The sequence below is a fragment of the Sylvia atricapilla genome, chromosome 26 (genome assembly GCF_009819655.1).
Source record: "Sylvia atricapilla isolate bSylAtr1 chromosome 26, bSylAtr1.pri, whole genome shotgun sequence".
Classification (NCBI taxonomy): domain Eukaryota; kingdom Metazoa; phylum Chordata; class Aves; order Passeriformes; family Sylviidae; genus Sylvia; species Sylvia atricapilla.
The window spans coordinates 430,194-450,671 of NC_089165.1; the positions used below are offsets into that span (position 1 = coordinate 430,194).

Consider the following 20,478-nt stretch of genomic DNA (forward strand, 5'->3'; position numbering starts at 1 on the left):
CAGAAATTTTGGTAACTCAGAAAGATGTTGATGAAGGCATACCCTCTGTGGCTCCTGTAGTTTATCTTGGTAAGAGAAACGGCAGGAAAACTTATCAGCCATTATCTTATCAAGATAAAAAGGAGCTTTGCGAAATACAGAGAGAATTTGGAAGGTCCAGTGAAATATTTAAAGGCATGATGAGGGCAACTTTTAATTCGAATGAAATGGTACCCACTGACATCAAAGACCTATTCAGAGGCCTGTTAAGTCACTCAGAATATGATTTATGGGAAACTAGATGGAAAAGAGCTTTGATAACAGTATTACAGGAGATTCACCAAACTCCTGGCAAAGCAAAAGACAATGATGATAATGATATCACACATGATCATTTGTGTGGTGAAGCTGATTGGCACTGTCCAGAAAAGCAAACTCGAGTGTTATCCAAGTCAGTCTTAAATAAGATTTGTAATGTTGCAGAAAAAATATTTTATCAGCTACCAACAATAGAAGTTAAGGGCAGTTATGTTAACATTAAACAGTTTCCTTCAGAGAATTTCTTGCAGTTTGTGGACTGACTGAGAACACAAGTGGAAATACAAGTGCAAGACTGGGTGATGCAGACAGAATTGATCAAGGAGATGGTTCAGAGTAACGCTAATGACACCTGTCGTAGAATATTCTCAGCCTTCCCCTCTACCCATCGCCTAGTCTTGCACATATGATTGAAGCCTGTACCAGGAAAGCAGAATTGTTCAGTGCACCTGAAAGGAATCCAGGACTGGCACACCCACAGCATGCGGCAGCTGTGGTACCAGGACCAAGGAGGCAACCAATGTCACCACACCAGCTGCAGCACATCACCTGCCTCTGTTGCAAAAAGTCAGGACACTTCCCCAGAGCCTGCCCACAAAACCAGGAACAGAAGTTGTTCAACAAACAAAAAAACTGAGCTTACAGTGCATACCTGCTGTTGATACAACTACGTGCAAAGATATAAATATAGCAGGACCCACACTGGCGAATGCCTCTCTCTTAACAAAAAAGGGGGAGGACAGGACACACGGTGTGGGGGTGCAGAAAAATAAAAATGTCAAATGTTCAATTAACAAGGTTTGGCAGCTGCGAGGCCGATTTAGGCTCGTGACTACCAAAGGTTTTCATTTCAGGTCTACTGATTGGACAGTCGTTACAGTGGACCTGTCAAACATCTCACAGGACCTGATGGTTTACCACATGGGACTGGACAGTGAGTATTTTGTTACTGGGGACACAGCACACACACCTTTGGAGACTGAGGTAGCTCCCATGACCATTAAGGGAGAGATAACAAGCCTTATGCTGTTGGCATGCTTCATGAACCCACCATTTTACCTGGTAGAGGAGCAAATTCTTGCCCAGGCCATTCCTGTTCCAGAAGAGATCACAGCAGATGGAAAATCATCAGAAGTCTACTGGGCAGAGGTGGTGGGAGAGAATAACCCTCTATGGCATGCAACCTAGCCTGTGGGTCAGACCGCCTCCATGTGGAAGGGGTCCTGGACACGGGTGTGGACATCACGATAATACCTAAGACTATGTGGCCATCACATTGGGAATTGCAACCCATAGTGGGCAAACTTCAGGGCATAGGTGGAATCACATTGGCAAGAATTTCAAAAAACATTGTGCAAATTGAAGGACCCGACAGAAAATTGGCCAGTGTCTGTCCATTTGTTGCAGAATATAAGGCTCCCCTGTGGGGGAGAGACACCATGTCCCAGGAGGAAGTCCAATTGGTCATTCCTAAGACGCCCCAGGAATTTTACAAATAGCCACTGTGGAGTGCCCTACCCAAAAGTTAACGTGGTTGGATAATACCCCAAGATGGGTAGCACAGTGGCCATTGAGTAAAGAGAAGCTCAAGGTGCTTGAGGAGCTCGTGGAGGAGCAATTGGCTCAAGGACACCTAGAAGAGACAACAAGCCCTTCGAATTCCCCAGTCTTTGTAGTAAAGAAACCGGGGAAGGACAAGTGGAGGTTGCTTCATCATCTCTGGGAAATAAACAAAATTGTAGAGGACATGAGACCACTCCGACCAGGGATGCCTACTCCAACAATGCTCCCTCGAGACTGGCAATTGGCTGTCCTAGATATCAAGGACTGTTTCTTCCAAATACCGTTGCACCCAGAAGATGCTCCACGGTTTGCATTCTCGGTTCCCACCACCAATCGAGAAGCCCCATGAAGTGTTATCACTGGAGAGTTTTGCCCCATGGCATTATGGTGAGCCCTTTCATATGCCAACAGTATGTAGCCTCATTGCTGTCTTTGGTACGTGCCGAGAGAAAGGATGCCATCATCCTTCACTACATGGATGATATATTAGTGCGTGGCCCTGATAGCACTATACTCAAACACACACTTGACCTAGTGGTTAAGGTTTTAACCTCTGCTGGATTTCAATTGCAGGAAGACAAAGTTCAAAGGATGCCACCTTGGAAGTACCTGGGTTTGGCAACCACTGTGAGGACCATTGTTCCGCAGAAATTGGTAATTGAGTGCAATCGCAAAACCCTAGCGGATCTCCACTCCTTGTGTGGGTCTTCGAATTGGGTAAGACCCTGGCTAGGCCTCACAAATGAGGATCTAGCCCCCCTCTTCAATTTATTGAAGGGGGAGAGGGAGCTGGTTCCTCCCAGGGAACTGACCCCAGAGGCAAAGACTGCAATCGAAAAGGTACAGAAGGCCTTGTCAGAGAGGCAGGCTCATCCGTGTGAGCCAAACATGCCTTTCCATTTCATTGTTCTAGGAAAGCTGCCAACATTTGCACGGTTTGATTTTCCAATGGATCGAGGGACAGAGAGATTCGCTCTTGATTATAGAGTGGATTTTCCTCTCTCACCAAAGATCCAAGACCATCACTAAGCCACAAGAATTGATAGCTCAGCTGATTTGGAAGGCCAGGGTGAGATTGTGTGAACTGGCTGGTTGTGACTTTACATGTATCCACCTTCCGGTCAAACTTTCTGAGGAGGCAAGGAACTCTCCTGAGAGATTGACCAAAGAGATGTTTGAGCATTTGCTCCAGAGCAATGCCAGTCTCCAGTTATCTTTGGACAGCTACAGGGGACAAATACCAGTCCATGCCCCATCTCACAAGTTGTTCAATGAGGAATTCCACCTCCTTCCTTGTGAGAAAAGGAGTCAGAGACCACTCAAGGCTCTCACAGTGCTCAAGGACGCTTCCGGGGCTTCCCAGAAGTCGGTGATGACTTGGAGAAATCCACAGACTCAGCATTGGGAAGCTGATGTTGAGTTTGTGGAGGGATCCCCCCAAGTGGCTGAACTGGCTGCAGTGGTAAGAGCTTTTGAGAAGTTCTCAGAACCAATTAATTTGGTAACAGACTCTGCATACGTAGCGGGGCTGGTGTCCAGAGCGGAGCAGGCTGTGATCAAAGCATTGAGAATGAGCATCTTTTCAGGTTACTTTCAAGTCTAATTTATTTTGTTTCTCATCAAGAGCATCCATACTATGTGATGCATGTAAGGTCACACACTGATTTGCCAGGTGAAATTGCAGAGGGGAATCGTCAGGCAGACTCCCTTGCTGCACCAGTTGAAAAAGCACGTCTCCCTGATGTTTTCCAACAGGCAAAGCTGAGTCACCAACAATACCATCAAAATGTGCCAGGTCTGATCCATCAGTTCCAGCTAACACAGAGTCAGGCTTGAGCCATTGTGGTCACCTGTCCCAACTGCCAGCTCCAAGCCATGCCATCTATGGGCATGGGAGTTAACCCCTGAGGCCTTGGCAGTTGTGAAGTGTGGCAGACAGACATCATACACATTCCTAGTTTTGGTCGCCTCAAATATGTTCATGTAAGCATTGACACATATTCAGGCACAGTGTATGCCTCTGCCCATGCAGGAGAAAAGTCTGTGCATGACAAGCAGCACTTAATGCAAGCTTTTTCAGTGTTTGGGATCCCAAAATAAATCAAAACTGATAACGGCCCAGCGTATGCATCCAAGGAGTTCCTGGAATATGTCCAGCAGTGGGGAGTGAAATGTAAAACTGGCATCCCTCACTCCCCCACAGGTCAAGCTGTGGTTGAGCGTGCACACCAGATGCTCAAGCAGGTCTTGGCTCGACAGAGCAGTTCAACTGTGTGGATGTCTCCACAGCAGAAGCTCACCATCAATTTTCTGAAGTGCTCATTTGAAAATATGAGTCCACCAGTGGTATGTCATTTTAACAGCGGAAATCAGTTCAAATTATCTCAGTGTCCACCAGTCTTGATTAGGGATCCAGAAACTTGGGAAAGCAAAGGTCCCTATGAGCTCGTGACTTGGGGTCTTGGCTGTGCATATGTGGCTACTCCCTCAGGCCCTCAGTGGATTCCTCAGAAGTGGGTGAAACCTTTTGTCCCCAAAAATCCAGCTCTAGCAGAAGGGGGTGAGAGGCGAGTAGCCGTTGCTTCAAAGAGAAGACGCCGCTGGATGGAGAAAAAAGAATCTTCCTAGGTGTGGATTCTTTCTGGCAGAAACAGAAACTTCCACCATGTTTTAAAATGTTTGTTTTTCCCTTTTTGGGAAAACCCGTATTCCATGTCAAAATGAACCTAATGTTTTTTCCTGTAACTTTGTTAAACAAAAAAAGGGGGAATTGTTGTATTTCTCTGGGGAATGGTTTTTCCCCAGGACCTCTGAAGCCTGTAACCATGTAGTTTGACCCTTCCTTCCTTTCTTGACCCAATTGGCTGAGGTCCAGCCATCCCCCCTGAGCAGAAGCCTTGATAAGGCCCTGTTCTTCCTCTTTCTTCCTCTTGCCCTCCAGCCCACTTGCCCTCCTTCTGTACCTTTCTTGCCCTCAGGGCCTCCTCCCCTCGTTTCCCCTCCTGGAATAAACGTCTTGGATCAACCCTGTGGGTAAGAGCCTCTTTTGGATCTTTTGCCCTGTCCCTGAAATATTCCCCCAAAGCCTCCCAAGAAACTGAGCTAGTCCCAGGGGGCTGTGAGGGATTCGTTTCAAGTTTGTTGAAAACTAAAGGATTTTTCTTCTCAGTATAGAATAATCGCAGGGAATAGCAGAAAGCCACACAGAGACCAGTGGAATATAATGTTTCTGAAACAAGTTCTGTATTTTCTACCTCTTCCTTTCCCAAAAGGGAAAACAAAACCAGTGCACACACGCAAAATTCAGATGAGACAAAGGCCCAACTGAGAAGTTTCCCACATAGTAAAGAGAATGATACTCACTGAGTTCCTTGGCTTGCTTCTCTGCAAAAGAAGGTAAACCAACACAAGGTGGGTTGTGGGATATTGATTTGGGTTTACCCTGTATCCCCTCTCCTGTAACCACCTGTACGTGCTTCAGGGTGGGTTTCTGCCACAGCTCAGCTGTCCAAAGCCCTGTTCCACCCGCAGCCTGAAGCTCTGTTCTACCAGGGATAGTGCAGTTTGTCCTATGCAAATCAGGGGCAAGAGATTTTCTTTCAGAGGTCCCTCGCTTCCAAGAGGACCAGGATACTCCCAATCTGCTGACACCACCACTGCCACCACCCATTCCCAGCCCCAGACATCATCTCTGGTCATCTCTAATTCTTGATATTTAAATTCATTTTCCTTCCCCTCAACCCCAACCACTTTTCTGGTTACTTTACACTTTAAAAGTGAAAAAACTCAATCAAACCCACCACCCTACAGAGACTCTGTAAATAATTCTTTGTAAGTAAGAGGAGGAGACTCACTGATTTCTGCACTGCAGTCCCCTGAACAAGGAGCACAAACACACATGAGTTACTGTGTGGCACAACCCCTTCCCTGGGACCCCCACCCTGCTAAAGGACCGCACAGATCAGGATAGGCTGAAATGGAGGGGGCAGATGCACTGGCTTGTGCTCCGATTGCAAAGACAGATGACCTGTACTAAGTTTCCCCCAATCATTCTTTTTCCCCTTTACTGGAACCAATTTACCAAGAGTCAATTTTTAACAGCCAAAGCACTATTCCTTAGGAATTCTGCGAACAAGTAAACAAACAAGCAAACTGGCTTGCTCTTCAAGCAAGTTTGGTTTTTTAAAAGTTCTCTACTGATCAAACAATCTGTATTTGTATAAGAAATTTCTTAAAAGTTCAGGTTTCTGTAATCTTCCCTTAAAGAAAAATAACTGTTCAGAATTTCAGCACTTACAGGAGTGTCAGAAAGCATTGATAACCACCCAGGGGAAAAATCTAATGACTGTTTGGGGTGAATTTTCAAATAATTACAAGGCCAGAGGACAGCAAAGGAAAATATCTGCCTAGAAGTGTGAAAAATGAGATTCACTTTCTTGGTAAATTCTTAAAAATAGATTTAATAAAAAAAAAAGTCAATTAAGAAACAGAAAACCAAGCAAAGGATTGACAGCTGGGTAACATGGCATTCAGCCAAGAGCACAACCTGCTATTTCAGAGGCATTCTTTAAACAATTTTTCTATTGCATCAGTCTGTTGCATATTCATAAATCATCATGCATATTCAATCTTTTCCACAAACTAGTTTCCATATTCCAGGAGCTGCTTAGCATGGCCCTCCTTGGGTCTGCCTTTTTAGAGCTGCGTGTTTCTGGGCTGTGTCTTCATTATCACCTCCAGACTGGGCCTTGGCCCTTACTTTCCACAGATGATCAGTGTTGATAGCTGGCATGTCAGCAGCAGGGTTCTCATCATATGTTTGCTGGATGTTATCCCAACCAAACAGGCTGTTCAATTACAAGCATAACTATATATATCAGCTATCCCACTACCATGTCTAAGTTTTGCTAATAGCAAAAATAAAAATTATATCCTTACAGCAGTTATTACACATATAGCATTCATCTTAATATTTGTGAAAAGCCAACTTTATAATATACATTTATAACAAAAAGAACATTTGGACAGAATGGGAATACAAATGAAAAAGCCTGGAATTTTTCACGAAGGATTTCGCCAAGGAGACAAGGAGTGAGACTTAAGCAGTGCTGCTGCTTGCATTGCTGGAAAACAAAACCAGAACCAGAGCATCACCACCAAACTGGTACATTTTTCCCATGATAGGCTTGTCGGGGTAGGGAGGAGGCTGAAATTGCTCATGAGAGAAAAGCATCAGCCCCAGGAGCTCCTCAGGGCCTTTCTTCTCAAGACTTTGGGGATCTCATCCATCCTCCCTAACCCCAACAGGTGCAGACATCAGCACCACCCAGCTGGGAACCTGAGCTTGGGCTCCAGTTCCAGGGCAACTGTGAAGGGGCAGGTTTATCTCAACAAGGGAGGCACAGGGTTAAATGCCACTTTGCAGATGTGCATAACTGCCCTATGCCTGAGGTCTGCAGTGCTGAGAAATATGAGGCCCCTGGAAAATGAAATGTGCTGCCCCAAAGCTTCCCTTGGTCTTGGGAAGGAAGAACCTTGAGAGCACTTTAAAAAGCAAAGTTCACTGTTCGTACATCTGTTCACACTTTCTCTAGTTTTGCAATGATTGTCCTTAAAATCACAAAATCAATTCATTCAAATTAGTTGCATAATTGTATGTATCCAAATCATTTCCATCCCAAATGTCCCCCAGAAATGCAACCCATGAATTTTTCCATTTGAAGAATTCTCCAATTTTCAGAAAATGGAAAGTAAAACCTATTTTTTTCTGATGCTTTGCCATGAAGAAAAGAAAGAAGTGCAAATAATTAAAAACTTCATCCCTTCCAACAAGCACTGATTAACCCCCAGCAGGTTGCAATCATCAACATGGCAGAAGGGCCACAGGGTCTGGATGTGCCTCAGTGCCCACATGACCCACCAGCCCCATCTCCCCTGAGTAAGAAAGAGAAGATTTCAGTTTCCTTCATTCCTCTGTATCACCTCCCATCAGAGTTAGAAGGAAAAGAGGCCCTGTCAGGCCACCCAAAAGTATCACAGTTTCTTTACAGGGCAAAGCAAATTATTGCTGCATTTCCATGCTGGGGCAGAGGAGTGAATTATGTGCCTTTAATGCCAACTTCATTCCTTGCCTTCTTGCTAGAGAAGAAACGTTTCTTTTCCTGACAGAAGTCCCTGGGTCTTTAAGTTCCCTGGCACCAAATGTATGCCCCAGGTGTTGGGACAAGACCCTGGTTCTATCTTTGTATTTCTCAATCCTTCACATCAGTTAGGACCTGAGGTGGCTCAGTAGGACAGCCCAGCTCCTTCCCCAGCCCCCGCCCCAGGAGGATACCATTCATTTTAGATAGATATACAGTGATATAAAGGAAAGTAGCTACAGCAATCAGGACCAGGCCTGTGGCAACCATCCAAGGATGGGCATCATGGAAAAAGGGATCTGAGGAATGAAATGCCCAAAGGGGAGGTTACTCTGTGACTAGCAATGGGAAGATTATTTCTATTTTATACATGGTCATTCCATCTGAATCCCATTCAGAATGAAAATCAGCTCCTCACTATACTCCAAAACCTGGCAAAAATAACAAAAATACCCCCACATTTTGGCAGCTAAGCACTTGTCCGAGGCTGATGACATTTCGTCTGCATTTTTGGGGATTTTCAAAGGGATGATGGATTTCTAACCACGTTATTTCTAGTTACATCATGGTTTCTCATCGTTTGGAGAATAATAAATATTGTATTTCATTAGTTAATAGGGGATGAGAAGTAGGGTAACATTGTCGTGGTTTTGGTTTGCCAGTTTGAGATTTTCCAGCCAATGCACCAATAATGTAGTGGGTGTAATGTTGGCTAAATGCCAATGCACCCACTAGAATGACTTTCTTGGTTTGGGAAGACAGGTATCTGCCAGGGAGAGCTGGAATTTCCTTTGGAATGGAGAATGTAAACCACTACCCCCCCCCCCTTCCCATTATAAATTAGCAGTTAAAGGCTTTCAGGCAAAGATTAGGGGATAGGAATAGCAGTTCTTTACTAGTATGTATAGCAAAGCAAACAAAAGCAACTACAGCATTAATAACAAAAACAGTACCAAGAACCTTGAGGGCTTTGCTTCACAAAACCCAGGGCAGTTTGGTCTTGGTGCCCCTGCAGGACCCTTACAGCACCAGGCTGGAACAGTGGAAAGTCCCGGGCTGGTGGCTGGGATGGCAGGATGTCCTGGCAGGGCAGGGGGCTGCAGGGTCACACTGTATCAAAAAGAGCAGGGCAGGCCCAGCTCCAGCAGGGCAGGTGGAGAAGCTCAGAATTCCAGACCACACGAGCAGATTGGTCCTAGATTTCCAAGGACTGGTCTTTTCTGGTGACAGTGAACTCCACCTGCAGCAAGCAGCAGCCTGGCCATGTCCTCTCTAATGTGATGCCAAGAGCAAGAGAATGAAGCAGCCTCCAGCTCTGTCCTTTACCTGCCCCAAAACTCACATTATCTCCCCCTCTGAACTTTCCGCCACCTCTTTGTTTTGGTTAAGCACCCTTAAGCATCCAGTACTTAATCTCCCGAGTAACTTTGGGAGAAAAAATTCTTTAGAGTAAGAAAGGAACAAACCTGACCCCCAACAATTTCTTACTCATTTTCTGTTGTGAGATAAGAATTAACAGGAGAGCAAAGCAGGCTCAAACTTTAAAGGGTATAAAGAAAACCTTATTTAAACAGAACTGAAAGAAACGGGAAAAAAGCTAATGAGAATCAGAATAAACCTTCAGATCAGTTCTCCTCCCCCCACAACCTTCTTTTCATTTCCACTGACAGCATACAGAGATAAAGTCTGGGACTTAGGTCAGTTTATCACTTCTTAAATAGTCTTTAATCAGTTGTCTTAGGAAGAAGAGTCTCTCTTACCATGTCATGGAGACTCCTCCACAAGAAACAGTCCTCTCGTAGCTTCAATTTCCACAAATAGCAGCCATCCGGAAATTTGCAATTGTGAAGTCCCTCCCATCTAATGCAGCCTTCCCACAGCTGCCTTCATGGGCCATGTCAAACTTATGGGGTACTTTTTTAAGGTTGAGCTGTTCAAATGCAAAAGTTCTCTTCATCTATCTCTGAGATCATCTTCCTCTCTGGGAACAGAGATCTTCTTTCCCTGGGGACAGAGGGTCTCCATCACTCTCAGCCCTCTGTTCAAGCTTCTCATGAGATCACAGCTATTTCAACATTTACTTGCTTCAGCACAAATGCTTTTGCTCAGGTCTACAATTTGAACACTTCACACACACACAGCCACACACACACACACACACACACACACACATCAATACTTTTTTCATGAATTAAAGTGATATTCTAGTGTATCACAGTCTATGACCATGACCTTACAAAAGAATTTCAGCCTAAGACTAAGGCATTTTCTCATTCTCCTCCCATCTGGAACTTGACCCCTTTACTGACTTCGGTGTCTTTGTATTGTTTCTCTACATGACCTTTCTCTACTCTATCCTTTCTCTCACTCTAGAGGATTGATGTTTTGCAATTTTCATCTGTGCAGTGAAAGAGTTAATATCTCACCCAGGGCCTGCAGATGGTCATGAAGGCAGTGGCCAAAGCAGTCACAGTGATAGATTCAGGCTGTGCTGGGGCTGTGCCAGGTTCTCAGGGGGTCCAGCCAGAAGGGTCTCAGGCCCATACTGCATTTAATTTACTGTGGGCTGGCCTGACTGCGCTGAGGGGGAAACCAGCCCAGCCAGGATGGGGCCCCTCAGCAGGGCCCAAACCAGCCTGTTGCCTGTTCCCAGACTGAAACAAAAATATCCTTTTCCCAGGCTTGTTCATCTTAAAATGTGAATCTCATAGAGGTATATTCAGCTCTCTAATTGGTTTAACAGGTTGTCAATATTCAAACTAGCCACTGATTGGTTTTGTCAGGCACAGAGGGAACTGCTAGCAGCTTCTCTGAAAAAAATCATTTCTGTGGGTGGCTTCTTCTCTCTTCACCAAATGTCAATTAATGCAAAACCAGCACAAACTCCAGTGCAGAGCAGTATCACCAGGAGATAGGTAATGACTCCCCAGGAAAAGAAAGTCTCCAAGTCTTCATTCCCAAAGTACAAGAGGAACAAAATAGAATGGAAAAGCATGTGCTGCTGCAGTACATTTTGGTGTATGTTGAGTCCGGTTCTCCTTTGCATCTCTGCCCTGATATATTTCCAGCCCCCAAATCAATTATTCAGTGAAAAAGGAGTTTTCCTGTGACACAAGGGAAAATTAAAAATACATTCAATATCTGCTGGTGCTAAAATGAGACACAAGGATTCATTTCTCATAGTAAGCCTGTAGGGAAGGATTTCACAGCAGGGGAGACTAAGGGCATGGGTTGGTTTTCCCTTTTTCATTTATTTCTAGTGTTTATTTCACCCAGGTGTCTGTAGAAACTCTGCCACATAGAAAAGGCCGTTTCTTTTCCCCCTAGCCTGCACTTCCTGATGGAAGTGATAGATTTAGGAGCACAGCTGCACAAACCCTATCAAAACTGCAGTTGTTTACACATGGAAATAGAAATGCTAAGCATGCTGCTGGGCTGATGCCCTGGAGAGGCTGTGCTGAGCACAACTCCCCAGGCATGTTGGCAGAGTGATGCCCTGTGCTTGGCTCACCTGATTGGTAAAGGGCTGACCCCTGCATGCCATGTGTGGGACATGCTGCAGTGAGCAGGAGAGTTCCTGGGTCACACCTCTGGTGAGAATGATGCTGCTCCCCACTGCAAAGAACCTGTTCTCAACCAGTGGGATGGGAGCTGCCACCCGTGGGAATCTTGCCACAGCACCTGAGGCCATGGTTACCAGCTGGCTGAGCTACAGGACACTTGGATCCCCCCAGTCTCATAGCACTCCAGCATGATGAGCAGGACAGAGCTGCTGGCTGCAGAAACAGAGAGACTCACAGGTGAGCCTGCGGGGTGCTGCATGTTGGGGGGATGTGGTGGTTTGGCTGTTTCTCTCCCTGACAAGGACAAACTTGGACACATACAAATCAAAGAGTTTTTCAGACAGGTGTCACCTGGAGTCAGGACATTTCTTGCAATCTCATTTGCATAACAGAGAGATCTGCTCTGGAGACCAGTTCTGCAGCAAAATAATCTACAGGCCTGGATATCAAAACATAAATGCATAAACTACAACATTCTTCCTTTAGTACCCAATGTCTAACTTTTCTTACACCTTCTTATATGAAGAAAATAATATCAAGTACATTTCTGAAGGAGGAAGCATATCTCACGAGCTCCTTGTGGCTACTCAGTGGGTAATTTCACCTCTCTGAGACAATCTTGGTATTTTCAAATGTGGGACTTAAGAAAACCCTATTTCCAAAGCAGCCACCTCAAGCTGCTTCTGGGCAGGAGGACAGGGAAAAAGAGCACTGGCTGTGAGCAAGTAAATTAGAGGTACAAAGGACATGAGCTAGAGACTTGTCACCCTAAACAACTGTCACACAGGTGACACCACAGACTCATTGTAATCTGAGCCATGTTGAACAAAAAAGGTGTAATTCCCTCTGTCAGAGAGTTGGACACGGAAAATTGTGTAGTGTGTGCTGCCCTGGGCAAGGCCATCCTTCAGTAGCTCACTGTAGCCCTCAGTATTGAAGCATCTGCTCCCCATACTGGTCCTAGTCCACCTTGTAGTGATGCACAAAGGGTGAGAACTGCTGCCCAAACCAGATCACCTCTGTGTTCTGTGCTTCCCGCTCTGGGCAGCACAACATTCTCGCCCTTGGCCATGGTGATGGGGTCGGGGTGTCTCGTCATCTTGTGCAGAGCTGGGAGAAACACCTGAAGGAAGAAGAGAGAGCCTTGAGTTTGCCTTGGAACCTGAGCTCAGGCATAGTAGATACTGCTCGTTGCAGTTTGTGTGCTGCCAGGCCAGGTGTCTTGGGGTGATTTTATGGTGATACTCTATTCCCTAATCATCTGCTTTATGCCCAGAAATGTCTGCAGTATCTTTAAGATGAGCCTGGGGGCAGGGCCAGAGCCTGGGAGCCCCAGGTTTTTGTGATTTTTTTTTGCTTGTTTGGTTGGGTGGTTGGTTTTGGGTTTTTTCTAACCCTGGCCTGGAGGCTTTTTCACTGGCAAATCCTTTTGGTGGCTATGTGGAACAAAACATAAAGTATAATGGAACTGAGAAAGGAGCCTGATATCTTAGGGCTCATCAAGCAGAAACCATGGGAGAGACAGACACAGATAACGGCTCCTTGGGAAATAAGTGACCAAGAAACATGTTGTGAAACCTTGTGATAAGATAATGATACTAGGTGATGTGATGTCATAAAAATGTGTAACCAATGCGAAATTGTTATCAAAATAAAACGTTATATAAATGTCATACAAGAAAAACTCTGTATGAACACCTTGTATGCTCAATAAATTCAACTTCTGATCAGAATTCAGATGTCCTTGTCTCTCAATCGCCAATAATTGGTGCCCCTGTCTGAGGAGCAATGACCAGCCTAAGATGATCTGGTTACAGATTTAGCTTATGTTGCAGGAATTGTGATGAGAGCTGAAGCATCAGTTTTGAAAGAGGTTGAAAATTCACAACTTTTTTTATTGGTTGCAGCTCCTTGTCTTTTCCTTAGAAAAGAGAACCTCTCCTTATTATGTTATGCATATTTGATCGCATACAGACCTTCCCAGATTTTTGACTGAAGGGAACAGGCAAGCTGACCTTTTGACAACGCCTGTGCAACAATCTCTTCTACCTAATAAAATAGAGCAGGCTAAATTAAACCATTCTTTTTTTTCACCAAAATGTTGCCACTCTAATTCAACACTATAGCATTACTAAAGCCCAAGCTTCAAGAATTACTGCTGTTTGTCCTGGTTGCCAAATGTTATGAGGGAGAATTAATTCATGCTTGTAATAATATTTATATAAAGTGCTGAAAGTTAAATATAGTAAATATACTAAGCACCCCCCCCCCCCGCCTTTGTAAAACTCAGATTGCAAAACCTAAACTCAGGGAGAGACTTCATTTGCACTTGAAGGCACAGGGCGAAGTAACATCTTTTTGGAGCGAGACAAGGAGCGGTCATCACTCCCTGACCAGACACTGATGCCACCTGGACAACATCACCGGACTGGGAGGGAAAAACAAAAGGGCTTCCAGTAAGCCCAGGGAGAACTATTCAATGCAAGGCGATAAGAATAGATAACACCATACCGGAAGGCTGAGGAGATTTACCTCGCTGGGTCTAGCCTGAGGGCACAAAAACTGTATAAAAATCCAGGCTCCAGCGGCAATTTCTCGTGAACCAGGGGAGGACTGTTTGCCAGATAGATCGCTGGTCCGACCTTGTTCACCGGTGCCGACTCCCAGGCTCGGCATCTCTCTTTTGTTTTTATTGTTATTTTGGTGGTGGACTTTTTATTTCTTTGTAACCAAATTGACTTTAATAAATTTCTTCATATAAAACAATTTGGCTATTTCGCTTATAACACCAAAGGTGTTCTTTTCCCTCTGTTGCAGGGCGTGTTAATCCCAGAGGGCTTCAGAGCCTTCAAATCTAGCAGTCAGACGTTACCCACTTTTCTGAATTTAGCCACATAACATACGTTCATTCCTCTATTGATAGCTTTTCTGGTGCCCTTTTTGCATCAACCCATTTAGGGGAAACAGCAAAGCTGTCTATGGACACTTTACTGCTGCTTTCACAACTCTTGGTATACTATCTGAAGTAAAGACAAACAATAGCCCAGCTTATATTTCCTGTCGAGCTGCTGCCTTTTTTAGCCTTTTGGAAAATTACACACAAAACAAGTACTCCTCATTCCAAAACAAGGCAATCTATCATTGAACAAGCTCATGGCTCTCCAAAGTGTTTCTTAGTTCAACTGAAGGGGGAACTGGAGAGGGCATCCCTGCCAAGAGAGTGCAGAAAGCCCTTTTGTGTCTTGAATTGTTCTTTCATGGACCCCAACCTACTGATTGATTGTTCGACACTGTCACTGTAATTCACAACTGCAACAAAAGGAAAATTCCCTTGTTCTAGTGAAGGGTCCAGAACTCGGTAAGATATTACCCAGGCCTTATCCTTTGGTCACCTAGAGTAAAGATTTTGCTTGTATTTCCTCAGAGACTGGTCCCAAGTGGATTCCAGCAAAGAATGTGAAGCTGTTTTGAGAACCTTTGACTGCATCAGCTGAACATTCACCTTTAACACCAACATCAGAAGAGAATCCTTGTAAGCAAGACCTCGCTACCACATCAGCCCCTGTTTGAACTCTAACAGACAGAGATGACAGACTTGATTGGCTAGGTCAGCTTCTGGGGAGTTGGGGACTTGGTGGATGGGTAAGAAATTTAGTTAAAATAGACTTATATGTATTAGACATCTACAATATTATGTATTGTTATGGTTATTCCTTGTATTTTACACTGTGTGCAAAAATTAATAGACAAGTCACTTAAGAGTGTCTCTTTGGTTAAACAGGAAGACAGAAGTATGGGGAATAAAACAGAAAGTATAATGGAACTGAGAAAGGAGCCTGATATCTTAGGGCTTGGCTCATCAAACAGAAACAGTGGGAGACACAGACACATAGAAGAGCTCCCTGGGGAATAAGTGACCAAGAAACATGTTGTGAAACCTTATGATAAGATAATGATACTAGGTGATATGATGCCATAAAGAATGTGTAGCCAATGAGAAATTGTTATCAAAATAGAACCCTATATAAATGTCATACAAGAAAAAACCTATATAAACATCTTGTGTGTTCAATAAATTCGGCTTCTGATCAGAACTCAGATGTCTCTGCCTCTCAATTGCCAATAGGTGGATTTTGGGTTATTTTTTTCCTTGAGCTGTTTTGATTTGGTTTTTTTCTTTGGCTTGAGGAGCCCACAGAAGCAGCCCTGGCTGGTCCGAACTCCAGAAAGACCAGCAAAAGAAGGGACTTTCAAGTCCACCAACTTCATCTGCTCTGAGGAGAAGACCCACACCAGAAATCCGACAGGTTCCCAGCCACTTCATAAACTCTTTTCTACCCCCTTCCCAGAGACAAAGAAGGGCAGCTGACACCTTTGCCTCTTGACAAGGTGGGGATGGGGTGTAAGGTTCTATTTTCTGTTTTTTCCTGTGCTTTGTGGGAATCTTGCTTTGTTAATAAACAGTTTTACTTTTTTTTTTTTCTTTATCTCCTGGTATCTATTTCTCTCACTGGCAGAAGAAAAGGGAGCTATTGAAGCCCTTTCCCTTCAGAGAAAATGCTCATTCCAGGGGTTTCCTCCTGAAATTTGTCTCCAAAACTGAGACACCAGGTCACTGTGCTGGCAGAAGAGGTGCTGAGGGGAGCTGGGAGAGGGACCCTACCCTGCAGCATCAGCAGTGGGCTGGGGCCAGGCCACCACCCCTCCCTCTGTTTTCCTGTCCTGAGCTGCCACAAGAGTTGTTCAATCCCCTGTTCTCAAGGGCACAACTGGTGCCCATTCACCTCAGGGCAGGCAGAAAGCAAGACAAGGAATAATGGAAGTGGCTGGAAGGTTTCTGGGAGGTTGGCTGGAGCAAGTGACAACTTTGCTACAAATAAAATTCAAATATCCTTATCTCTTCTCATTCTTTCCAAAATCAATTTAAAAAGCAGAAGCATCTCAAGCACTCTTGGCATCTGTGAAAATTTAAAAGAGAAAAGCTTATAATAAACTGGCCACTCAGCTCACTGAGAAAGTGGTTCTGGTTGAAGGGAAACAAAAGCAAATTAACATTTTTGACAAGATCACTTCTGAGTTAAGTGCTCTGCTGCATCCTTTGCCAAGGCTGCCTTGAAGAAGCTGATTTAGGCCAGCAATATAAAACAGCCCAGGCCAAGTTTGTTGTTGCTGGGTTTTTTTCCTTTATTGATCTTTATTTTCCAAAGGGTCCAACACACCCTGGACACAGCACAATAAATGGGAACATGCAGGGAACAAGAAAAGCAGGGACGGAAATGTCAGCAAATTGTAATCAATTCTTTGGCATCATCTAATCCTTACCCAGGTTCAGTGAGGTTGTTTCAACACCTGTGCTGCCATGGCTGGAGGGATGCATCAGGATCCAGAGGGATGCTGGCGCTCCCAGAAGTGGAGAAGGTTTATGGAAAGTACCTGACCCTTCTCTAAGCTCTGCTGTTCACAGGGAGCTGCTGCACAGGAAGCCAGGAAGATACTCAGGCTGGAAGCTGTGCCACAGAGATCAGCAGGATCTAGACAATTCTTACCTAGTGCTGCTCATCAACTTAGAAAACTAAATGGCAAATGACAAAAGCCAACAGAGAGTAGAGGAGCTGGGAACAGGGGAGTCTCCTCTTCACTGGAGCATCACTTGGAGACGAGGAAGGAGAGGGAAAGGGCAAAAGGAAGGAAAACCAAGGGAAGATAAAAGAAAGAAAGGCAGAATTCACTTAAAGGGATTCATTGCTGAACCCAGCCCCTTTTTGCAAAGCCTAATGAAGAACCTCAGATGCCAAAGGTTGAAATTGATTTTCCATCTTCAGCCTGACATTGTTTAGTGTGTTATACACAAAGTACCAGACTGGTATAAAAGGTTGTGGGGATTTCCCACGGGAGAGCAAAAAACAGCCTGCTCTGGCTTTTTGATTCTGTATAAAGAAAGAGACAAATAGGTGGAGAAGGAGAAGGAGAAGGAGAAGGAGAAGGAGAAGGAGAAGGAGAAGGAGAAGGAGAAGGAGAAGGAGAAGGAGAAGGAGAAGGAGAAGGAGAAGGAGAAGGAGAAGGAGGAGAAGGAGCCCTGACCAAACCAGGACTCATTCCATGCACCTCAGAGAGAGCGGGAGGTGGCCTTGTACCAGGGGAAGCAAAATACCCAGAACACTAATCCAAGCCCCAGCCAGGACAGGATCTGACCCTGAACTGCTCTCCCATCCCCCTTTTTGGCCACTGACTTGGTTCCACTTTGCTAACAAGAGGTGGAAACCATGGGCAGTTCGGGCAGATGCCAGAGGGTTACTTCCATCTGCAGATTCTCAAAAAATGCCACAGAGCTGGAGACCCTGAGCTCTTTCTTGCACTCTGAGCTGGAGGAGGAGCTGCTCAGCCATCACCCAGCACCTCAGAGAGGTCCCCTAGTCCCAACTAAGTTTTTCCTTGCCTGAAAAGGAAACAAAAATGTCATCCTGTCCCAGCTCTTTTTCTCTTGCACTGCCTCTGCTCCAAAGTGAAAGTTGTTGAGTAATTTGGGGGATTTTGGTTTGGGATAATGCTGTTGCACTGGACATGCCCATCTGGGACTGTGCACAGACACACCCCTGCTGCAGAGGCTCTCCAGGGCTGCTGGTGACAGCCTCCTCCCACAGTGCTGCTTGGACTGGCAGGAGTTTGCACATCCCTGGTATGAGTCTGGAGGGAGTAGGAAGGAGGAAGGTGATGGAGTTGGGATTCACACCCAGAGGCAGTGCCAGGGTGGCAGTTCAACTAAAGCAGTAGTTTAAAAATTGCCTGAAAGCAATTCCCAGCTGAGAGGTGAGGCCACGGAGGATGGTTCATTTGCGGAAATCTGCTGCCCTAACCCTAACTCTAAACCCTAACCCAACCCTAACCCTCAGAGAAAGAAAGAAAAGGAAAAATCCTAACCCCCAACAACAACAAATGACAGCAGAAAGAAGTGTAATAATCGAACCTCATAACTTAACAATGGGATCACAATTCCATGGGCATCGCTCCAGGGAAATCCAAGCCTGCAGAGCTGTGCAAACCTGGGGATCAAACCTGGGTGTGCAAAGTGTGAAAAATGAGGTTCACTTTCTTGGTAAATTTTTATTAAAATAATTTAATAAAAAATAAGACAATTAGGAAAACAGGAATAAAGCAAATTATCTCAGCCAGGGTGCCTGGTATGTGGCCAGAAAGCTCACCTTAACTCAGAAAACACTGCTTTAAATGTACCAATTTGTTACATATTCAAAAGACCCTAATGCATTATTCAAACATTTCTCTTGAGTTTAAATTTCTCTGTTCAGTTTCAACTCCCCCCCAACCATTTTATCTTGTAGATCCATCTGCGAGTAGATCTATTCCATCTGATAGCATAGGTTCAATAAATTCCTCTCTTGGAGCTCTGGTCATGCTGTCTTCATCTGGATAAGGTACTGATAATGGAGGTTCAATAAATTCTTCCTTTGGAGCTTTTCGGTCTGTTTTCATTATCTTTATCCAAATAAATCAAATAATGTGGGGAATTTCTTGATTATATTTCCTATTCTTCTGGGTTAGCTTACAAAACACATCTTACATCAAATAGTTTCTATTTTAATATTATGCTATAACCTAAAAAAAAATATACATTTATCACATTACCATTTCTAAGCCCTGTTAATAGACGAAAAAGAAAGATGCTGTATTAATAGAGCTTGAACTTCCCACATTATACATATAGCATTCATTTTAATATTTGCAAAAAGCCAACTTTGTAATGTGTATTTGTAACACAAGGGAATGATGTGAGCACTAAAGCCATGTGGAGTGGAAGGAGCTGAGGAGGACTGGATGTCAGACATGACAAAAGGGCACAAAAGGAACTGGTCACGGGTAAAGTGGAAAGGTCAGAAAGCTTGGTCTAGGCAGCCAAGATCCAGGCAGGAGTTTCAGGCAGGCAGAGCTGCCCTTGCATTCTGCTTTTTTTGTGCTTAGCTGGTGCCTTCCAGAGTGATCTGACAAAGCAGAGTGGAACACCTTGCGTTCCCTGTGACTGAGTTTCTTGGGTTATGTAACCAAAAACATGTTTATTCCGTTGAAACTGATTGGGGAGGTGTTTTCTTTATCTCTTATAACTCTAGGGGGAAGGGGGCTGGTGCCTTCTGGTAATGGGCCAGCTGTTAAAACCAGGTGGAACAATGTTCTTATCTCTTCCACAACCCATCTTCACTCCAGGGGATATCTTCTGTTAATGAGCCATAAAGGCTCACCAGTGACATGACAAATTACATCATCCCATTGTGAGATGCTCCACCCAGCGGGGGTAGCCAAAATACCTACCCAGATAAAAACCGAGATGCCACAACACCAGGTACCCAGTGTTTCCCCTGGATTCCCTGAGGAAGACCAGACCCCTCTTGCCAGTACTGGACCCTTTTCTATAGGATCATCTTTACTCCAACAGAACCACATCGGCTACTCCAGAAGGATTTACTTTGGACCACTTCCTGTTGCGGGGTTTCTTTGGAGAGCAAGGACATGATTTATATTTGGATTGAGGTTTGAGCTATCACACACTGGGCCTGGGGCGTGTGGGGCCTCAGGCCTATGATGTGGTGCAGGTGGAAAATCAGGTTAAGGCATACACATGGAGATAGTGGGTTTCTAGGTGTAGTTTTGTGGCGTGAACAGTTCAGCCACCTTAAGAATAAGATAAATAGTGTTTGTTTGCATTCTTCCTATGCCCTGTCATTGTAAACTATGCTAAAGAGTATAAAACACACCATTTGAGAGAGAATAAATGGAGAATGCCACGCTAACCACATTGGTTTGACGTGTTGTTTTGCTCTCTGACTGGCCTCCTATTATTTAGAGCTTCTGTCAAGAACCTCCAACACCCTGACCAACAGGGTGTCAGGTTGTATTTCTGACTTTGT

At 44.6% G+C, this 20,478-nt stretch overlaps 2 long non-coding RNA genes across 2 annotated transcripts; one reads left to right on the forward strand and one right to left on the reverse strand.

Annotated features, from left to right (window-relative positions):
• Positions 1 to 9,702: 9,702 nt before the first annotated feature.
• Positions 9,703 to 10,609, reverse strand: LOC136371789 (uncharacterized). Its single transcript, XR_010745402.1, has 2 exons — positions 10,156 to 10,609; positions 9,703 to 10,125 (listed from the first exon to the last, which is right to left on the reverse strand). It is a non-coding gene; the product is annotated as an uncharacterized lncRNA (long non-coding RNA).
• A 2,765-nt stretch (positions 10,610 to 13,374) lies between these two features.
• On the forward strand, positions 13,375 to 15,657 carry LOC136372024 (uncharacterized). Its single transcript, XR_010745433.1, has 2 exons — positions 13,375 to 13,743; positions 14,358 to 15,657. It is a non-coding gene; the product is annotated as an uncharacterized lncRNA (long non-coding RNA).
• Positions 15,658 to 20,478: the final 4,821 nt, after the last annotated feature.